Source organism: Symsagittifera roscoffensis, chromosome 1 (assembly GCF_963678635.1).
Source record: "Symsagittifera roscoffensis chromosome 1, txSymRosc1.1, whole genome shotgun sequence".
NCBI classification, from domain to species: Eukaryota; Metazoa; Xenacoelomorpha; order Acoela; family Convolutidae; genus Symsagittifera; species Symsagittifera roscoffensis.
This window is the reverse complement of record NC_087062.1, coordinates 1,982,873-2,002,923: the sequence shown is the minus strand read 5'-3', so window position 1 is coordinate 2,002,923 and position 20,051 is coordinate 1,982,873. Positions and strand designations below refer to the sequence as shown.

Here is a 20,051-nt window from a genome sequence, read left to right as displayed (position 1 = left end):
GCTACTAAAGATAAAGTTCATGCGTGCTATGCCGCCCCGTTGGCGAACAAAAAAGCAACCCCTTACAAATTGCAAGCAGTTATCCGAGAAGGTTAACAACGCACCCTCTGAAGTGTTCCGACTAGGTCTAGCGGGCATGAACGTCTCTGCTGCCTACGTGGAATTGCCAGGGGATCGCTTCTTCTCCGCCATCGTCCATGCCCTCGTTGCTTTTATTTATTATTTTTTATATACAACTTGAACTGAACAGCAGGGCCACTGGAACAAGATTATTTAAACCCAAGTCTCTTTTTTGTTGTTGTAGGTCTGAGAGTACTTTCTTTTATTTTTTCTCAGTAGTAAATGAACTTTTTCAATAGTAGTGCATTTTTTTTGGTTGTGTGACCTTACTGTATTTAAGATCGGAGATCGAAAATTAGCTACCATCTCCTGTGTCAAGCTTGTGGCAGAGATTCCAAAAGATGCCTTCAAGAAGCAGTGGGTAGAATAACTTAATTTTAAGTATTATAAGGTAGAGGTCTTGCATAGCCTGAAACGTCGCGGATGTGTCGATGATCATTGGTTATATGATTTTACATAAATAGAACTGTGTAAAGCTCTGTTGTCGATCGTTTCATCTTCTTTTGTTTACATTTTAAGTACTTAACCATGGCTATTATCCTAGAGCTGGATATACTTGCCCACTGGAAATTTGGTAACGAAGGCGGCTGGAAACGCTATCGGTGGCGGTCAGAATCTTCAAACAAGCAAAGGTGTTTGATTGTACACGTTTGTTATGACTACCAGTACAAGCGGTACCACATTGAGCCGATACGAGACGCGCCATCACATGAGTGAAATGAGGTTATTGTAATTGTAAGTAAATTAGCCCAATATTTGTGAGTAAGATCAATGAGGTTCACTTACACCATGTATTTGCATTCATTGATAATCTCGAGTTTTAGGGGCACCAGTCAATTTGATTTGATGCCTATGGAGTCATGGTCGAGGTTGATTGTAAGGCAGCGAAGAGGTTGCGCAGGTGTATCAAGGCTCCCGTGGTCGACTCCCTTGACTCGGGTTTCGAGTGAGCTGACGCTTTCGCCCGAGGTTCTGAGTTCAACTAAGGCTTTTTGTTGTTAACGACGTGTAATTTTATTTTTGAATGCAGGACCTTTTATGATAACGCTACATCGTCGGCAAATGAAAACGAGGTTGTTGAATACATGGTTGGTAAATCTGACAGATTTTAACTGGTCTGTTGATCTCTTCTCGCAGATTGTTTTTCAATATTTTGATAAATGAGTTTTAATTGCTTAAGATTTGCCCGTACACCGGTTTTGGAAGTTTTTGTCGATCATACTTATACAATTTTCATATATTCAAAAGTGCCCGTACACTGGTATTTGAAATTTTGTGTATTCCACTTTCAAATAGGTTCAATCGAAGCATCAGAGTTCATAAGCTACCGTTTGCAAAATAATTGTGGTTCTAAATTTGTACGATTTTCGGTTTTTCAAATAGGCCCGTACACAGGTATTTCAAAAATTCCGTCTTCCGGTTTCGTTTTTAGTAGGTTCTTTTGGGGCATCAGGGTCGATAAGCTACTCTGTGCGAAATAGTTGTGTTTCTAACGCTTTTTGTTGAAAAGTTATTGTCGATCGAACATTGACGATTTTCGATTTTCTATTTTTCAAATGTGCCCATACACTTTTGTTTGAATTTTTTTTTCCAATTTCTTTTTAAGTAGGTTCAATTAGGACATCAGGGTCGATAAGCTACCCTGTGCGAAATAGTTGAGGTTCTAAAGCTTTTTGTTGAAAAGTTATTGTCGATCGAACATTGACGATATTCGATTTTCTATTTTTCAAATGTGCCCATACGCTTTTGTTTGAAATTTTTTTCCAATTTCTTTTTGAGGTTCTCACGCTTTTTGTTAAAAAGTTATTGTCGATCGAACATTGACGATTTTCGATTTTCTATTTTTCAATTGTGCCCATACACTTTTGTTTGAGAATTTGTTTTTCCAATTTCTTTTTAAGTAGGTTCAATTGAGACTCAGGGTCAATAAGCTACCCTGTGCGAAATAGTTGAGGTCCCAACCCTTTTTGTTGAAAACTTATTGTCGGTCGAACTATTGAGATTTTGGGTTTTTCAAATGTGCCCGTTCACTTATATTTGAAAGTTTTTGTTTTCTGATTACACTTCGATCTTTAGTGAGGTAGTGCTATGGTACGACTACTCTTTTTTTACCCTAAGTCGCAAATATTGGTGTTTCTTTTGGGGCACCTTTACAGCTGAATAAAAGTTTTACCTATTGATCCTGTTTTCTCTAATTGAGTTTATTATATGAAAAAAAAAACGTCAGTCATAAATTGTTTAGAAATTCAAAGAGCTTTCAGGCCATCTATTTTTTCTTGGTCTTTTTCAAGTCAGTTTTTTTCTGTTTTCTTGCGTTCATTGACTCTTTTGTAATTGTCAGTTGGCTATGTTTGGTGAATGTTCAGTTCGCTCGCAGCTTATAGTATGTCAGGTTTTTTTATGGTGAGCATCCTTAATAACTGTTCTGCAACATAAAGTATAAGTCCCGAAAATAGGCACATGTGAGTAAAGTTAAACTTAGACGATTCATTCACGTGAGAAAAGACCAAGACGAGAAAAGACCAAGACCAAGAGCTTTAAGGATATCTATTTGTTTCTTCGTTCTTTCTTCGGTTCAAAAAGCTTAAGCTGGATAAGTGGACTTTTACCGAATATGTGGGTTGTTTATTGCTGTTAGTGGAACAATTAAAATTATATTTCATTAGAGCGAAAAGAGACTTATTCGAAAAAACTTGCTAGTTTTAGAGCTTGAGTCACAAACATGTGAACACTTTTTTGGCTTCTGCGAAGCTTTTGTGTGCTTTTTCATGCGTAACTTGAAAAGAAAGCAATGATATACATGAAAATCAAAAACGTTTTGCCGCTGTGTAATAATGTAAACCTGTAAACCATTGCTCATGGTAAACCGTACACTGTTAGACTTTATTATTTGCGAACCGCTGCAACATAGAGTGAGATATATTACAGGTTAGTTTAATGATCAGATAGTTCAGCTCCTAACTGAGAATCACTGTTGTGACCCTTGATTAGAACCTACTTTTTTGGTTATTTTTGTACATCCTGGATAATTTTGTGAATATAGTTTCTAGGAGTTATTCAAATTCTGTATAGTAACTTTTGGATGTGCATTTTCACTAACTTAGGCCTCGCGATCATCTCAGCGCTTTTTTTTCTCTGCAAACCTCTGAGATTTGGTCATACTCTTTTTAGTTTAGAGCTACAAAATAGTCTCTTGAAATTGTGGGAGGAGTATTCTCTGATTTAATCAGTTTTTTCAAACAAGGATATGTGTAATGTATTGACTGTTAATCTTCTTTCAGTCAACCAGCCAGAGGCCTAAGCGGTAGTTAGTTTATTTAAATAGAGAAGAGCTCACTTAACTGGAGCCATTAAACTATGGCTTACTTGCAAGAGCTTGCCTTGCAAATTGCAGCGCACATGCTATTTGAACCCGCAATCAAATGATTGCTGGGCGTTATCACTAATCGGGTACTAGATTTATTGACTTTCAGTTTTGGCTTTGATTAGTGTGTTGATTTTCTGATTAGCATAGCTGTGGTTTTGTTTGTTAATACAATTAGTTTGTTCCTACAATAAACTCTTCGTGCTAGTTGCCTCTTATAGGAGTTCAAACACGCTTAGTTAACTCCATTTCATAAACAACTTAATATAAAATCTAGTTTTCACCAGGTTCATTATGAATCCGGTTCAACTAAAAATAGAACTAAAGCTTAGTTTGAATAATTAGTACCTTAATTTTTCGTTTATTTTAATTAGTTTGAATATTCACGCAATTTTGAGTCTTAAGGCCTCAAATTATTTTGATAATTTGTGAATAAGACTAGTTTTTTTGTTTGAAGAGTGGTGTATAGTTCTTTTGTTTCCTAACTTTTGGCCGTCATTTTGTTTTGGTCGCTATTTTGAACTCAATTTCATCATCAATTTTCAATTCATGCTTTCCGATGGCAAAAGTGTAAAATGTCCCACTACAACTGTTCTTTCATTTCGCGATCAAAAATGGTCCTAAAGTTAAAAATGTCTAGCTGAATATAAAACTCAATTGTTCTATTTTTATCAAATTGAGTCAAAAATTCTTGTTCTTGAAAGACAAAAACAATATATCCCTTGTTCTGCACTGAGAAACTCCAACGGTACCAAACGTTTTTTGAGTAAACCATGTTGCGCTTGTAATGAGCAGTTATCAAATGGTTTTACAGAACTCTCGAATTTATTCTTAAGATTATTGACTCGAGGAATGTATTACTGATTAATTTTATTTTTTGCTATGAAGAGAAATGTACCATGTTACATATTGCCATCAGTTCGCAGCTATTGTCGCGCTTAACCGTTTAATTTGTGTTGCTTTTTATTTATCGGATTTAATGAAATTTTTGGGTTTTATGCGACGAATGAGCGCTTTGGTTCTAATGGCTCTCATTTTGCTATAGCGAGTAAATTTATGTTGCTATTGTAGAGATAACATATGGTGAATCGCTTGAAAGATTTTCAGTACCAGTTTTGTTCGATCTTCAACTATTTGTAATCTCCTAATGTTTACACAATCTGAAATTGTGCTGATATACGATTTCATTTTTTGTTCTGACTTTCGAAGAAAACGGAATATTTATGCTCGGTGTGGTATTGTCTATTCTGTCAATTTTCGCCGATTAAAATGATTGTTTTCAACAGAAATTTTTTATACCCCCTTGAAGATATCGACTTCCTGAGTTCAAATTTAAAAAGATATATTTTTTGTTAAGTTCTGGGGGTTTGAAAATCGCCAAATGGCCATGTTTTGGACTAAATTATGCACGCTTTGAAGAGTTTATTCATAAGCTGAGAGCGTAACGAATGATTTATGCGTGGAGAGTTATCCCGCACAACAAAATTGTTCCAAATTGAGTTGAGGATAGCTAATTGGTTGTAGTAATTTCGTACGTTTCAAAATTTTACACTTTGATAGTGTCCAAAATTTATAGGTTTTCAGTATTTTGTTTTCCCAAAAAATATTCGATACGAATTAAGGGACAGTCGGAACATTCAGGGCTTGGCACTGATATACGAGGGGTCTTGTTGCAAGTGAACTCGCACATTTTTTCGCATAGCTTTATACAAAAGTATTTTCGTTTTTATGTAAGCAGCATAAGTTTTTTTGCGGCTTATGTGTGCCAAACTTCAATTCGTGATATCAATTTCGTCTTCATAAAGGTTTGTCGGATTTTTTACCGAGAAAATTGGATTTTTTTGAGCTGCCCTACAATGGCAAGTGTCTTTGTTGCCAAATACTTCTGCGCTTCAGGCGAATTTTATAAAGAAGTATCGCAAAAAAGAAGTTTGGCGCTGTTTGTGCTTTTTTAGCGCATGGTCTTCTTCGAAAGTAGTGTTTATTTGCGCGCAACGCGCCTTGAAAAAAGTTTCGAAACAGTTGACTAAAAATGTGAACAGGGGCCTAGATTGAATCAGCGACTTTTTCATGGGTTCTTGGACTCATTTCCACTATTATATAAGTTTTATTATTATCAATAAAATTTGATTTTTACGGAAGGGCGAGTACTAAGAGTCTTGTGTTCTTTGTATGACGTTGATACTGCAAAACAGTCTGTTGGATGTTTTCATTTTTTCCGTGAAAAAGACGGAATGTTTGTGATCGGGTTTTTTCTCCGAAAAATTTCGACTATCTAATCGACTTTCTGAAAAATATTGATGACCTTAGCTCAAAATAAAAAGATATATAATCTGCATAAACTTATGGGGCTTTGAAGATTGCTAATTTGGCCTTTTTGGCTACTTAAAATGCGTTTAGTTTGGCGTTTTATTTTAACGCATGGAGTAGGCAGCGAATTAGGCCGGCTCGAACATCTTTCTTCCAAATTTTGATCCAAATATTACGTTATAGACTCGAAAATGGTCTTTTTTGGTAATTTTATTTTTACACAAGCAAATCGTGTGTTATAGTATGAACTCTCTTTTTTTCCAATTTTAGTTACGAATATTGTTGCGACGCAAATATTGTTGCGACAAAATTTGTTCATTTTGGAAGTGTTCATTTCGATTAATTACCAGCTATTAAGTACAGCCAATGCTAAGGATATTAACCCAGACTTTTATAGTACAAATAGCACTTAAGCTTCAAGGTGTAATGGATCTGTAGTGTACAGGTAGGGAAGGAGCCCTGCAACAAAATAAGTGAGTTCGAAAATAGGCAGGGTTGGATGTTTTTAATGAACTTTTTCTTATACTAGTTAAAATGCGTCCGCTCATTAAAAATTGAAGCATATTAATTGGTCTTTTTTTAATAAATAATTCTTATTTCTAATGCGTCATAATTGGCTTGCGTCACTTAGCAATTATATTGACTAATAATTGGCGTGCGTCACTTAAGAAGTTTCGTAGACTCAAAGTTTTAATCATTCAGTTTTCCCCAGTAGCGTTATCGGTCATGTTTTGCTTGTGTATGCGAAGTGCAACTTCGCCTCTGTGTTAATAAATCTTTCTCCCGAAGCATGTCGATAGCAATATAATACTTTTCTAACCTCTGAAGCGTTGTTTGGAGGGTCATTTAATTTGCCTCAATTCAGAATTCAGTTAGTAATGATTTCTGAGCCGAAGTAATTGGTTGCTTACACTACTCCTTAATTATATATTACACATAATAATTATCCCAAATAGCCTTCAATGACAGTTATCAAACCACCACCAGTGGCGCAGAAAAATCGGAAATTTGGTCAAAATAGGGTCTTTATAGTGATTTGGTAGAGCTCAGAAAATCAAAGTGGTCGACCAAATTTTTTTTTGAGAATCCGCCCTCCTCCCCCGCCTCGAAAAAATCCTAGATCCGCCCCTGCGAACCAACATAACTTTTTAAGTGTTGAAGAATTCAATTATTATCCGTTAAACAGGTCGTGATATTTTTTTGTGTTTTTTTACGCTCAATTAGTTTTTTTTTGCTATTTGGTTTTATGATTTCTTTTTAAATTAACTTCATTTTGTTTGTTAAAAGGAAGGCAAATTCCACTATCGACCAGCAAATTTGAAAAGGTCACGAAAAATTTTAATAGTTTCTGTGTTTCAAAAGTCTTCTGAACTGACAGTGGAATAAAAACATCACCTATTGATCCGGCTCTATCTAAATTGAATGAATTAACAAATAATTTGCCAATCATAATGAGTTAGGATGGAGGTCTATCTCATAGAGTAATTTCGGATAGGGTACACCGTCTGCTCGTCACGCTATCTTAATTTCGGCCGGATAGATTCGTGCAACTTCCTAGTCTAATACCGATCCTAATCTTACTCTTAAATCTACTAGTCTCAGGTTGCTTAACTAGTCTCTGCTACACTCAATAGATCTAGAGTATACTGGATTATTGCGGCTGCTGAAGATCTCGAGGAGAGGCAACTAATTTCTAAGTTAAATTCAAATCTCTCTGGTGCTGAAATTACAAGTAATTTCAGCACTTACAAATAAGTGGGTTGTTAGTTGGATGGATTGTGATTGGTTAAGATTAAAAATTTTACAGTGGTAAAATATCTAATTTATAAATAATAAAATGTATTTTAGATCAGGTTCCACCTATCCGGGGTTTACAGAGTTTTTGAGTTTTATCTCTTTTATTCTGCAATTGAAGGATGGATGATGAACGTTGGTATTTGGCGAACATCATTTTCTTATTCTTGTTCCTTGGAGAAGAGAGGTCCAGGAAACTAGAACCGTCGACGTAATTTCTCTTCAAGAGAAAGTTCCAGAACGCTGGATTGATGGACAGGAAGTTATCTTCTTGTCATTCGACAACGAATGTGATCCCCAATGAAATCGTTCAGATTCCAAAATCCAAAATGCTTTGCTATGTCAGTTTTGTTTGTATTTGTGGAGAACTGTTTTGTGTTTATTTTTCTTTTTTATTCTGTTTTTTCCTTTTTTGATGAAATTGAAGTTGTTTCTGAATCGGAAAAATATACTGGATCCTGGATTGGATAAGTTTTATTTATTGTGTATTCTATTTTGTATAGTGCATCTAGGCTACTGACTTCTGATTCGGAGAATGCATTTCTGTGTTTTGAAAATCTTTTTCGTGTTAAATGTCTTTGTTTACTTATAATTGTTCTTTTTAGTGTTTGTCTTTTTGTGTGAATATATTCAACTGTTTGTGTATGCGGGGTTATTACAAGATCGTATTTTTCGTTTTCTATTTCACAGTTGTGTATTACGATTGTCTGTTTATTTCCTAGGTTTTTCAATGACATAAGGCTTAGGATGATTGGTGCAAAATTGTTTTTAGTGGTTTTTGTTTCCTAGACTGTTAGTCCTTACGATTTTTTGGTTAGCCTAACTTGGGTCTTTTAATTCAGGGTTGGAGAGAAAAGTATATAGATTCTGGAGAATGACCGTTACTTTCTCGTGACTATTCTAAGTTAAGGTGTTAACTTACTTAATCTTACTTAGGGGTAGTGATTGTGTTCAAGGTTTGGAGAATAGTAAATCGATCCACAAGGTTCAGGTATACTTAGAACCTGAGTAGTTCGTTAGATACTATTTTAAACTTACTAAGTTTAAGATTTATCCTGGGTCGTATAAGAGGAGTGGTCAAGTGAAGGATGAATAACGGAAGTTCTTCACTGTTTAGCTTAATTTGAACGGTTAGTATTTTTAAAATTTTTGTTAGTCCTGGGTCTATTGAGAAGGTTGGGTAGTGAATCGACGTTTGAGGTCGTTAGACACTTGATAAGTGGGTGGGGTAGAACAAAATTGTTTTTGATCCAAGGATAAGCCTTGATGATCAGAATTAAAAGTTTAAAATAGAACATTAAATGAGATCCAAGGAAGGCCTTGATGATCTGATTTTAAGATTGAATAAAATTGAGTTTAAGTGATTTAAGATTTAAGATAAATTTTTTGTGAAACATTTAAAATTAATGAAATTTTAATGTTGATGAATATAGTTTATTTATGATTGCTGTTATGTTTTAGGTGATGAAGCTGGAACACAGAATGATTTTATATTTAATAACAATTTATTGTCATGCTGCTACTTTTTGTTTTTGTTTTCAATAAATTATTTTTTCAAATATGTTTTATATAGTACTGCAGAAGAAACGATTTGAGATGTTTTTATCAATCGTTATTGAACAATAAAAAATTTATTTAGCGCATGTAATTTTCATTCAAGGTTTTCTTCAAGGAATTTATGTTTTGAAATGAAAATTCAAATTCATTGCTAATAAGATTCTAAATATAAAAGTTTGTGTTGGCTTTTGCCGTACGACCATGAAACTAAATGGTAAGTTTCTATGTAGTCGTATGTCGTCTCTTGTCCGAGGTCTTTTTCCAATACCGGGTAGTTCTCGTATTGTACGGAATAGCGGCTCTGATCTATTGAGTCGTAGAGACCATTCAATTAAATTATTGTCGTGTAACATTTTGAAAATGTTTTGTCTATTTCTAATCTATTTTTGGTTAATTCTAAGCTAATTTGTTTTTTAAGGTCTTGTTTTGAGATTTATGGTCGACCAGATGAGTTAGGATGGAGGTCTATCTCATAGAGTAATTTCGGATAGGGTACACCGTCTGCTCGTCACGCTATCTTATTTTCGGCAGGATAGATTCGTGCAACTTCTTAGTCTAATACCGATCCTAATCTTACTCTTATATCTACTAGTCTCAGGTTGTTTAACTAGTCTCTGCTAGGCTCAATAGATCTAGAACGTACTGGTTTATTGCGGCTGCTGAAGATCTCGAGGAGAGGCGACTAATTTCTAAGTTAAATTCAAATCTCTCTAGTGCTGAAATTACAAGTAATTTCAGCACTTACAAATAAGTGGGTTGTTAGTTGGATGGATTGTGATTGGTTAATATTAAATATTTTACAGTGGTAAAATATCTAATTTATAAATAATAAAATGTAGTTTAGATCAGGTTCCAATAAACAGTATTTGAAGTTATCAGAGCTACAACGTGATATATTTGTTTTCGAAAGTTTTAATAAACATTTTTTTTTTCACTTTTCTGTTTCTTTTACACTTTTCCAATTGTTTACTTGATATCTTTAAAAAGATTGAAGGTGATCTGTTTTTTTTTAAAGTTTGACTTTAAATTAGAATATCATTCAGACTATAAAAAGTTCAGTCAAAAACGGTTAAATAGTAAGTCGACCAAAAAATATAGCAACAAATTCTACGGCAGGCAGTTCAATTCAATCTTTGCAGTGTAGTTGAAGGTTGAATGTTTCAGCGAACATGGAATTTCTCCATGCTGCAGAGTGATTACGTAGGAAAGGCTGCACAGGCGAATATGAGAAAGTCTGGGCAGAATTTGACGATGTTTAAGTGGTAGTAACTGGTTGTAAATGGTTGTAACTATTCATTATTCAATCGCAACTTTATGTCAGTATCAAAGCTACGGTAGTGTAGCTGTTAATTTTTAGTCTCGGAGCTACATGTGGTATAGTTATCTTTTTGGCTGCATAAATGGAGTCGTTTTAAAGGAAATATAAATTAAATGAGCAAAATATAATCTCTGACATTGGAGCTTATGAAAGAACCCAAATCGAAACAAAGCCGTATGCCCACAGGCATCCATTCAACGCCTTTCTACTTCGAAGAGAGAGCTTTCATCTCAATTTCATCCGTTTTTTCAGCTGCGTGTTGGTAAAATTTTTCCAAACTGAAAGGCTTTAAGCCTCCATCAATTATGCATCCCGCCTTATTTTGGGCCCAACATTTTGAAGATTGTCACTTTTTCTTCAAATAGATATTCACAGATCAGGCGTCGCTTCTACGTTGAGATAAGTGGCAAGGACAAAAAAAAACTATTCGTCGCGACGCATTTGCATCGAGATAAATGACCTTGTAGCTCTCTAAAATATTGTATTTAAAGCAGTCACCTGCTGAATCATGGACACTAACTTGTTAAAAATTTCAACAAGTAGATCTATTAAATATTTTAACCCAACTTCAGTGTCCTAATGGTTTTGCTTTTTCAAGATCTGAAGTTTATGAACAAATAGAAGATCAACGAACGGCAAAATAGATTTATGCGTGGTATAAAGTTTTCAATAAGAGTAATGAACGTGGTGAGGGGGAGGTTTCTCATGCTTGAAGGACCGAATGCTTGAAAAGTTTCAACCAATCAAAATTGCTAAGCGTTCCTATTGGCTAAATGCCTTTCTCGCAAAATCGAAGTCATTATTAACAGAAAATGTTTTAAACTGTGGAAAATAATCAAAAATATTACAAATTGCGGTTTACAACCGCAATACTATTCAGATGAAGATCAAGATTTATGACTTCAAGTTCATAAGAGTTTTTCAACTTGAAAACTCATCTGCTTATTGTTTAATCGGTCAGTATTAACACTAATGGCCTGGATTTGTTTTCTTACTTTGAGATTTTCACGATTTACTTCAAGATTTTGAATATCAAATTTTGATTCGCTGAAAGTAAGTTAAAATAATTTTCAAGCATTCGTTCCTTTAAGCATGAGGGACGCCACCCGTGGTGAGTACGCACTTCTATAAAGTCCTTGGTGGTTTTTGTTTGTTTTTGTTCTCGGCTTGACTTCTGGTTTCTTTTTAAGTTCACTTTATTTGCTTTGCTAAAAGAAAGACAAGCTCCACTATCCAACAACGAAAGTGTTAAGGTCACGCATGAAAACCGTGATCAGCTTCTAGTTTCAAAAGTGGATGTAAATTTTCAGATTTCCCAGCTGAACAATATTTTAATCTATTGATCCAATTTTTTCAAATTGAGTTGATTTCATCAGCAAAAGTTTCAAATCATACATTGTTCTAGAAATTCAATGAGCTTTTACGGCTATCTAATTTTTTCTTTGAAATTCGAAAGTTGAGATTTTTCAAAATAAATTATGTGTTAATTGCGTTTATTGACTCTTTTCCAACTTTCTGTTGGCTATGTTTTAATCTAAGTTGATCTGTTTGTTCTGATAAATAGTTCTCTTTTTTGGTTTTGTTCACATTCAATGAAATGCCACTTGCTAACTGTTGCTATCAGTGTTTCATCACAGGATTTTGTCTCAGCTACAGTCCCAATTCAATTACTTCTTAGTTTTCACTGCTTCATAAGTGTTAATTTATTTGTCTCGTCCCTTAAAAACAGTGTCGGTCGGTGTTTCAATTTCTGAAATTTTAACGTTTTAAAGGAAAAAGTGTTGCTGCGAAACTGCCGTCACTGCTTCTTGCGGGCATTTTTTGTGTTTTTTCCTCAAAAAGTCGGGGGTTAATCACGCGTCGTTGTTTTTCGGGGATTGATTAAGAGTAATGAACGTAGTGAAGACTCTTATATAGGTCTTGCTGATTTTTTTTTGTTTTTTTTTTCAGAAAAAAGACTTGAGACATTTTTACACTTAGGTATAAAGCACTTTTTATGTTCAATTGAAATTCATCCGCAAAAAGTGACGTAAATAGCACGCTCAAAATGAGAACATGGAAATGGCGCGAAAAAAGGAGAACGATTTATAGTTTCGATAGTGGAATTTGTTTTTAAGATTTGCCACCGGAATAAAAACTTTACCTATGGATCCAGTTTTCTCAAGTTGGGTTAATATCAAAAAAGCTCCAATCATAAATTGTTCTAGAAATCCAAAGAGCTTAAATAGTATCCATTTTTTCTTTGAAATTTGAAAGTTGAGATTTGTTGAACAAACTCAGTGTTTTTCCTGTTTACTTGCGTTCATTACTCTTCTCCAACTGTCTGTCGGCGATGTTTTTTTTCTTGTGTCAGAAAGAAGTTATTAAAGTTCAAGTACATAAAGTTTCAGTTTTCGGTAATATACTACAATAGGTTGCAGATTCAACTTGTTAAGCTCAGCTGAACAAAAAAAAATTGAAAATCGAAACTCAGCTGAGCTCTTGAAATTCCATCACCCAAATCTGCGCTTTTTGTCGTCCATTGTCAATTTAAAGTAACTTCAATAAAACTTCTGGGAAATAAACGATGTTCAATTATGATTCCGGGAAATTATGATATTTAAAAGTCAATTAGCAGTAGTTCAAATGCTAACAAATAAATGGTATTTTCATGTGTGATTGCATAGTTTTTCAACTCAAGGACATCAAATAGAGATTGAAGTTTCAGTTTTGATTCAAAAAATAATTAGGCACATGTGGGACATGTCCGCGCGTTAAAACTTATAAAACGAAACCAATAAAAAAGTGTAAAAAATGTAAAAGCTTGAACGTTAATACATTAACCTCGTCTTAGTTTTTTGAAATCTTTTTTAGATTTAAAAAAGGCATTAGAGTGTAAATAAGATAAAAAGGCGAGTTGTTAATAGATTAACTGGAAGCGTTTTTGTACTTGGTTTTTAATTCCAGCTCAATGTAAGCTGATTTTTTTGGGAGAGGGTTTTTTGAGAATCATCATCAATTATTCACCTAAAAGGAAGCGAAAAGCAGAAGTAGGATATGTCAAAGTAGGTTATGTCAAAGTATTGAGTTCGATATAATTGTTGTGAGCTACCACAAAATTTTAACTAACCAACCTTGCGAACCGAATTTTCACATGGGTTTTACTGGCTGGCATGCATAATTTCTTAAGATTTCTGTTTTTAGTTAAGTTGATATTTACGTCTGCCATGATATAATTTCTTTCGTTCTTTTTTACCCAAAAATTTTATTCAGTTGCTGTTGTTTTGGCTTATTAATCTTTCAATGCTTCTTCATTTGAGTTTAAATAAAAATTGAGAGTGTCTAAGTTGATAGGTCATTTCTGTTACGACTGTTTGAAAAATGCGGAAGAACGTTGTAGTCGGGTGTGTTTTAGTTTATTCCACGCAAAATCATGTACCACAAATAATCATGGAAGTAGGTCGAGTTCGATATCATATAAAAGCCCTTTCAGTTGTTATTCGAACGACCCTAAAAATTTGAAACATTTTTCTGTATCGAGAAAAGAAACCGTTTCGAATTTCTTTTTGTTTAATTTCGAGAGTTTAGTATCAAGATTTTTTGTTTAATTTCGAGCTAATAAGATCAACGCGCAGGCTTGCAATGTCTTATTTAAGCTTAATTTACGCCGTGAACATTTAATTTAACTCGAGCAAAGTTAGAAAAAATTAGAAAAATAATGTGAGATTTTCACAATTTTTTTTTCGTTTTTTTAGTCGTTCCTACAAATTTTGTTTTCCTTTTGAACTATTTGGAATAATAAACCTAGTGAGTACTCTTGTATAGGCCTTGATGATTTTTTGTTTCAGTAAAAAATCTTAAAATTTGTTCACGCCCAATTTTGATCTTTCGTGGTTTGATTTTGATTTCTTTTCAACTTCAGTGCATTTTCATTGTGAAAATAAAGGCCAACTGCACTATCAAACAGCGACAATGTAAAGGTCACCGAAAAACGTGATCGACTTCTGTTTTCGAAAATGGAAATTAGTTATCAGATTTCCGAGTGAAATAAAAGTTTTGCCTATTAATCCAGTTTTCTCAACTTGGGTTAGTTTTAAAAAAAGTGTCAATCATAAAGTGTCTATTTTTTTCTTCGATATTTATTTTAGTTTTCTTGCTTTCATTGCTCTTCTCCAACTGCCAGTTTGCTACGCCTCTAATTTGAAAATAAACGTTTTTTAAGACTATTGTCGGAACATTCTGTGCTATTTGCACAATAGTCGGCTATCCTTGTTTTTATATGACTATTTCCTTTCCGATTATACAATTGTACAGTAGGATTACTTGACGATTGTTCAACTCAGTCGATTTTGTTTTGTTATGTTTCTCTCAAATTTATTACGATGCCAGTTCATATTATGAATTTTTTGTTGATGTAGTTTTCTTTCTTTTTTCTATAAATAGTTTTTAGTTGTGAATGAACGTTACAAAAATTTTTATATACCGTGATGATTTTTTTTCAGTAAATATCCTCAAATTTGTGCTTGCCAAATTTGATCTGAAAATTTGCGATTCAGAAAAGTCCCAGTATTTAAATATTTTTTCTCCGAATTTTCTCATAGGTTTGCAGTTTTTTGGGCGGCAGTTTTTGGTCGTTAAGTAAAAATATGAGACTCAAAATTGAGATATATTACTTTAAAATATTTTTCATTATTTCTTTAATACATGAGCTAAATAGCTATATGTGTTTTTTGTCCAATATTTTTTTAATGCTTTTCAAGTAAATATGTTTCTATAGTTTACTCATTGAAGAGATAGGCTATTTATTGCTTGCTACGAATTTTAGACTCACAAACTTGACCAAAAAATTGTTGGATACGCTAGTAATCTTGCGAGGGACTTTGTCTTCCGATCGTGAAATGGATTTTTTTTCCATAATACAATTTTTTTTACAAGTGTAATTGTAATAGTTTATATATTATAAAAGGGGTACTTCAGTGACATATTTTGAGAATTTCTGCTTTAAAAATTTTGGATCTAGTCGGAATTTTGTGTTTATGTTGGTTATAAAATAACTCAGAATTTATATAATTTTCTTTTTTTTACTGGAACTCTTTTTTCAGCTGGGACAGGTTTTAGGTATTCTTTTATTGGCTTAGGTTTCGTTTGATTGGCGATAAGATTTTTTGATCACAGGTGTATACGGATCTCAAACACATCGAGTTAAAAATTTTTGCAGCGCAATTTTTTAGTTTTTTTCTTGGCCCAACATACGTCTACACTGGATTATCAGCTTATATTGTGATTCAATACCGTTGCGATGAGAAAGGGTATTATAGGTTTGGTTTAAAGCTTTTTGTGTGCAATTTGTGTCTTTTTCGGCATGTTGTCTTCAAAATTTTATATTTATTGTAAGTTGTTTTCAATTGCCGTGGGCGACATGTTTAAGAGCTCACACTCAAACAATTTAAAACAATTTAAATTTTCAAGGTAAACCAAGCTTGAAAAGGTCAAATGTCTAAACAGATTGTTATGAAATTATGAGCGCAGGTCAGGGCAGCGCAAGGCAAGGAGGGGTGGGTCAGAGTAAAGTAGGGCAGCGCAAGGCAAGGAGGGGGAGGGCAGCGCAAGGCAAGGATGGGGGAGGGCAGCGCAAGGCAAGGATGGGCAGTGTAGCGCAAGGCAAGGAGGCGCAGGGCAGCAAAAGGAAGGGCAGCTCAATGCCAGGAGGCACAGGGCGCCTTGAAGCAGGCTGGGCAAGAAGGGTATGCAAGGAAGGCAGTTTAAGGCAAGGGAAGGATGGGCGGTGCAGAGCAAGGCAAGGAAAGGCAGAACAGCGCAACATAAAACAAGGCAGGGCAGTGGAAGGAGGTGCAAGGCAGGGCAACGCAAGGAAAAGTATGGCAGAATAAAGCAAGACAGCGCAAGGCAAAACAAAAACAAAGTAGGGCAGCATCAGGTGAGGCAAAGCAGAGCAAGGCAGGGCAGCGCAAGTCATGACAGGGCAAGGCAGCCAAGTACTGGGCAGGCAAATTAGAGCAAATCAATGGAAGTAGGGACAGGACATGTTGATGAGCAGGGCAGGGCAGGTTGAGCACAGAAGCCTAGTGCAATGTAAAGCAAGGCAAGATAGGGCAGTGCATCATAGGGCGACGTAGGGCAGAGCATAGCAAAGAGCTTGGTAGGGCAGCACGAAGCAAGGCAGAGCTACTCATCGCAGAACAAGGCAGGGCGGCGCAAGTTAATGTGGGTTAGAGGATGGCCGCACCGGGAAGCAGAAGGAGTATGGCAGGGCAGCGCAAAGCAAGGTGGCGCATCGCAATACAAGACAGGATAGCGCAACGTAGTTCAGCGCAAGATAAGGCAGAGTAGCAGCGCAACAAAGAGCAATGTAGGGGAGCGCAATGCAAGGTAGGGCAGAGCAGGACAGCGCAAAGAAAGGCAGCTGAAGATAAGGCAAAGCAGGACAGGGAAAGGAGCATAGCAGGGAAGCGAAGGCAGCGCAAAACAAGGCAGGGCAGATCGATGCAAGGGCAGAGTTAGGCAAGACAGGGCAGTGTAAGTCAAAGATAAATATGTTATTAAGCTATTACTGCAGTTTTTTCTATTACAACGCCCAGATAATTATAACCCCCCTGATGATTTGAACACGCGTCTCGAAGTTCAGTTTCTTCTGTTCTTGTTTGATAAAAACAGATATTATGAAAGTGTATGGAATCGGGTTTCTTTTTTTGAGACGCTTTGGTAAGTCCAATGGGAAGTCTGCCCACTACCCTGTGTGCCTGCATACTCCTCTAGTAAAATTGATTCGAGAAAAATGCATGAAAATATTTTTTATACTTGAAGGCTTTCGTCTAATTTTTCTGTCATCTAAATGCTGTTTGTGATCAATCAAAAATGGCGCGAGGTTCCGCGTTGAATTTGATTTCAGTGTCGATAACTTATATGGTTTATTTTTTTTGAAAAGCCATGCTTATTTTTTCTCTTTTGTGGTTTGTCTTTCAATTTCTTTTGATAATTCTCTTCTAAAGTTACGCTCCTCAGAAATCAACGTTTTGAAATTCGATATGGTTTCAGAAGTCCCAGCGTAATAAAATAGCCTTTGTGTAATTCGGCTATCTCCAATTGGGTTTGTTTTAGATAACAAAAAAGTTCATCAATGAACTCTTTGTGAGATAAAGGAGCTATGATCTACAAAAGAAGAAAACGTGTGCCATTACGTGCGTCTTTCCAACTCAGCCTGTTTTTTAATTTTGCTTTCTCGATTTAACATGCATTTTAAGAGAATATGGCTGAAGGCGGGTGTTATACCCACGGAAGTAAAACGGTGTATCAACTGGATTGAGATTCTAGTTGGCATTTGAAATAAGAAGAGTTTGAACCAACTTAAATTCATTCAACGTCATCGGAAGTCTGTTTATCTAGAACCTGGCCTCGAAAGCATGTGAGTGTCAGAAGCTCATAACAACTATTACATAACAAGTTAAGTTTTGGTAATAACGTATTATAACAGACTTCTTTGATATATGTAATTAATACCAACTGGTTATATATCACCTAGAGATTAATTATGTATAGTACTGTTTGGTATATCATTTTCAGAAGACATAATCTCGTCTCCTTCCTGTTTATGTTCTTCTTCTATTCACTGAATAACACTCCCCCTTTTTTAAATAGAAAAATACTCATTTTTCGGTTTTATCGTCAGTCTTCGCCTTGTCGTGGAGATCTGGAGCGTTTTTTGATGTTGATTGTCTACTTATTTCACGTTCCCGCTTGAATGTCATTGAATTTCGAATTAGTGAGAGCTCCTTCAAAATACTCTTTGCTGAATCGAAGCTTTTTAGAAATTCAGCGTCTGGAGTTACCGCTTGTTCTGGTCTATCCAATACATAACGAGAGCTTATTGCTCTTCAAATTTTCTCTGGTTGTGGTGGCGATGCTGCATCAAAATTAGATTCGTTTGACGTTGGTGTTGGTTTGCCTTTTTGTTGGCTTGATGCCTTCAAATCTTCCGGTGTTTGTGCCTCCGTTCGGATTTCTGGGCATTCGATTGATGATGAAATGGAGATTACTTCCGGGTGTTCGTCCTGTGACGTGGTTGTTGGTTTTTCAGAGTGTTCCGGTGTAGGTATGATTTGTATTTGACAAACAACATTTTTGCTGTTTCCTTGGTCTTCTATATTGTTGATCGGGATTGCGTTGCCAAACTTTCCGGCTAGTGTACCGATCCTTGTTCTGGTTGAGCGGCGACACTGTTGTTCAAATTTCTCCGGTGTTCGTTTAGTTTCTAATTTCTTTGCTACCGGTTTACTTGGTGACGGTGTTTTTCTGGTGGGCTCTGAGTCTGATGAGAGCGATATCGATGTGTCACACTCAAATTGGATGTCCGCTAATTTTGTCTTCTATGTTGGACTTCGGGAACTAGTCAGTTTAGTTTGGTTTTGATGCTTTTCCTTGGATCGAAGATCGGTCGTATTGAACAGTTTGTCGTGTTCTAAAGCCTTGCGGTTTAAGGTTTGACTCATGATTTTCTCCAAGTTTTTAGGCGGTGGCTTTTTCAGACTTGTTTTCTTTTTATCCTTTGCGGGTTCCGTTATGGTTCTTCGTTGAGTTCCAGTCGGATTGACGTTTGTTGATTGCCTTTTGCTGCTGGTCTGGTTTTTTTTTCGGGTCTGCTACCTCGGCGGTGGGTTTGGTCTTTGTCACTGAAACACGAGGTTTTGCTCTGGGTAAATGTTTATCGGATACAAAATCTTTAAGAGCTGCTGGTCGACATTTTACGTTATGAGGGGAGAATAGCTAAGAATTGAACCATTTTGCAATATTCTAAACTGTGCGCCGAAATCTGGTTTTTTGATTTTCCGAGCAATTGTCCCTTTTTTTCGGGCGACTTGGTCAAGTTTATGTCCAAGCTGCGGACTAATTGTGGTCTGCGGACCTTTAAAACGGTCCTTCAGAAATATGAGAGGTGCCCTTTCAATGTTTTGTTTTTCCTGTTTTGTTAACGTGCGGATAGGTTTTCTAGTCCTTAATTGCACAATATAGTTTTTAGGGTTTTCTTTTAGGAATTTGCATTTTTCTTTTATCAGATTGTATGGAATGTTAGTTAAAGATAAATGCGCACATATTGGAAACTTTTCAATGATTTGACGGTCAAACTCGTCGTCGCTAGTATCCCATTCAGTAGCACCAAGCGGTTGTTTGGAACATGTGGTCGAAGATGTGGCTACATTATCAGTGGTCTCTGGCAGGTTTTGTTGTCTGTACGTTATATCCAACTCGTCCCCACCATTGATGTCGCAATTCCACATGGCTTCCGCCGTGAGCGCCGGTTTCGTAAGTAGTTTCTGATCTAAACAAGCAATCTTCGTGTTTTCCCAAGATAAATTAGATGTATTCGGGGATGTGGCTGTGTTAATAAATGGCGTGTTTGGTTTTGACCAAATTGCGCTTAGAACGTCGTTGTTTTTGTAGTGGTATTTGGTGTAATTCTTAGAGTTTTAAAAAGTTCAGCAACATCTGAAGCGAGTTTGTATGGTTTATTCCTATTTCCATTTTCATAACTGACAACCGTGATTTAAGTGTCCTGATTAATCGTTCCGCCATGCCAATAGAACGGTGGTCGTC

General features: G+C 35.7%; 2 protein-coding genes across 7 annotated transcripts in view; one reads left to right on the top strand and one right to left on the bottom strand.

The window, feature by feature from the left end:
• LOC134856977 (RNA polymerase-associated protein RTF1 homolog) overlaps window positions 1-20,051 on the bottom strand; it is a 607,680-nt gene that overhangs the window by 510,677 nt on the left and 76,952 nt on the right. The gene's annotated exons all lie outside the window — the stretch shown is intronic.
• The window catches only part of LOC134856943 (uncharacterized), a 71,085-nt gene continuing 53,920 nt past the window's right edge, over window positions 2,887-20,051 (top strand). For 3 of the 6 annotated variants that reach the window (XM_063873233.1, XM_063873234.1, XM_063873230.1), the window contains exon 1: window positions 2,887-3,048. The gene's annotated coding sequence lies outside the window, so the exon portion shown is untranslated. Of the gene's footprint in view, window positions 3,049-17,611; window positions 17,866-20,051 lie in introns of those variants that run through there. The other 3 variants (XM_063873237.1, XM_063873236.1, XM_063873231.1) reach the window with 1 other exon arrangement.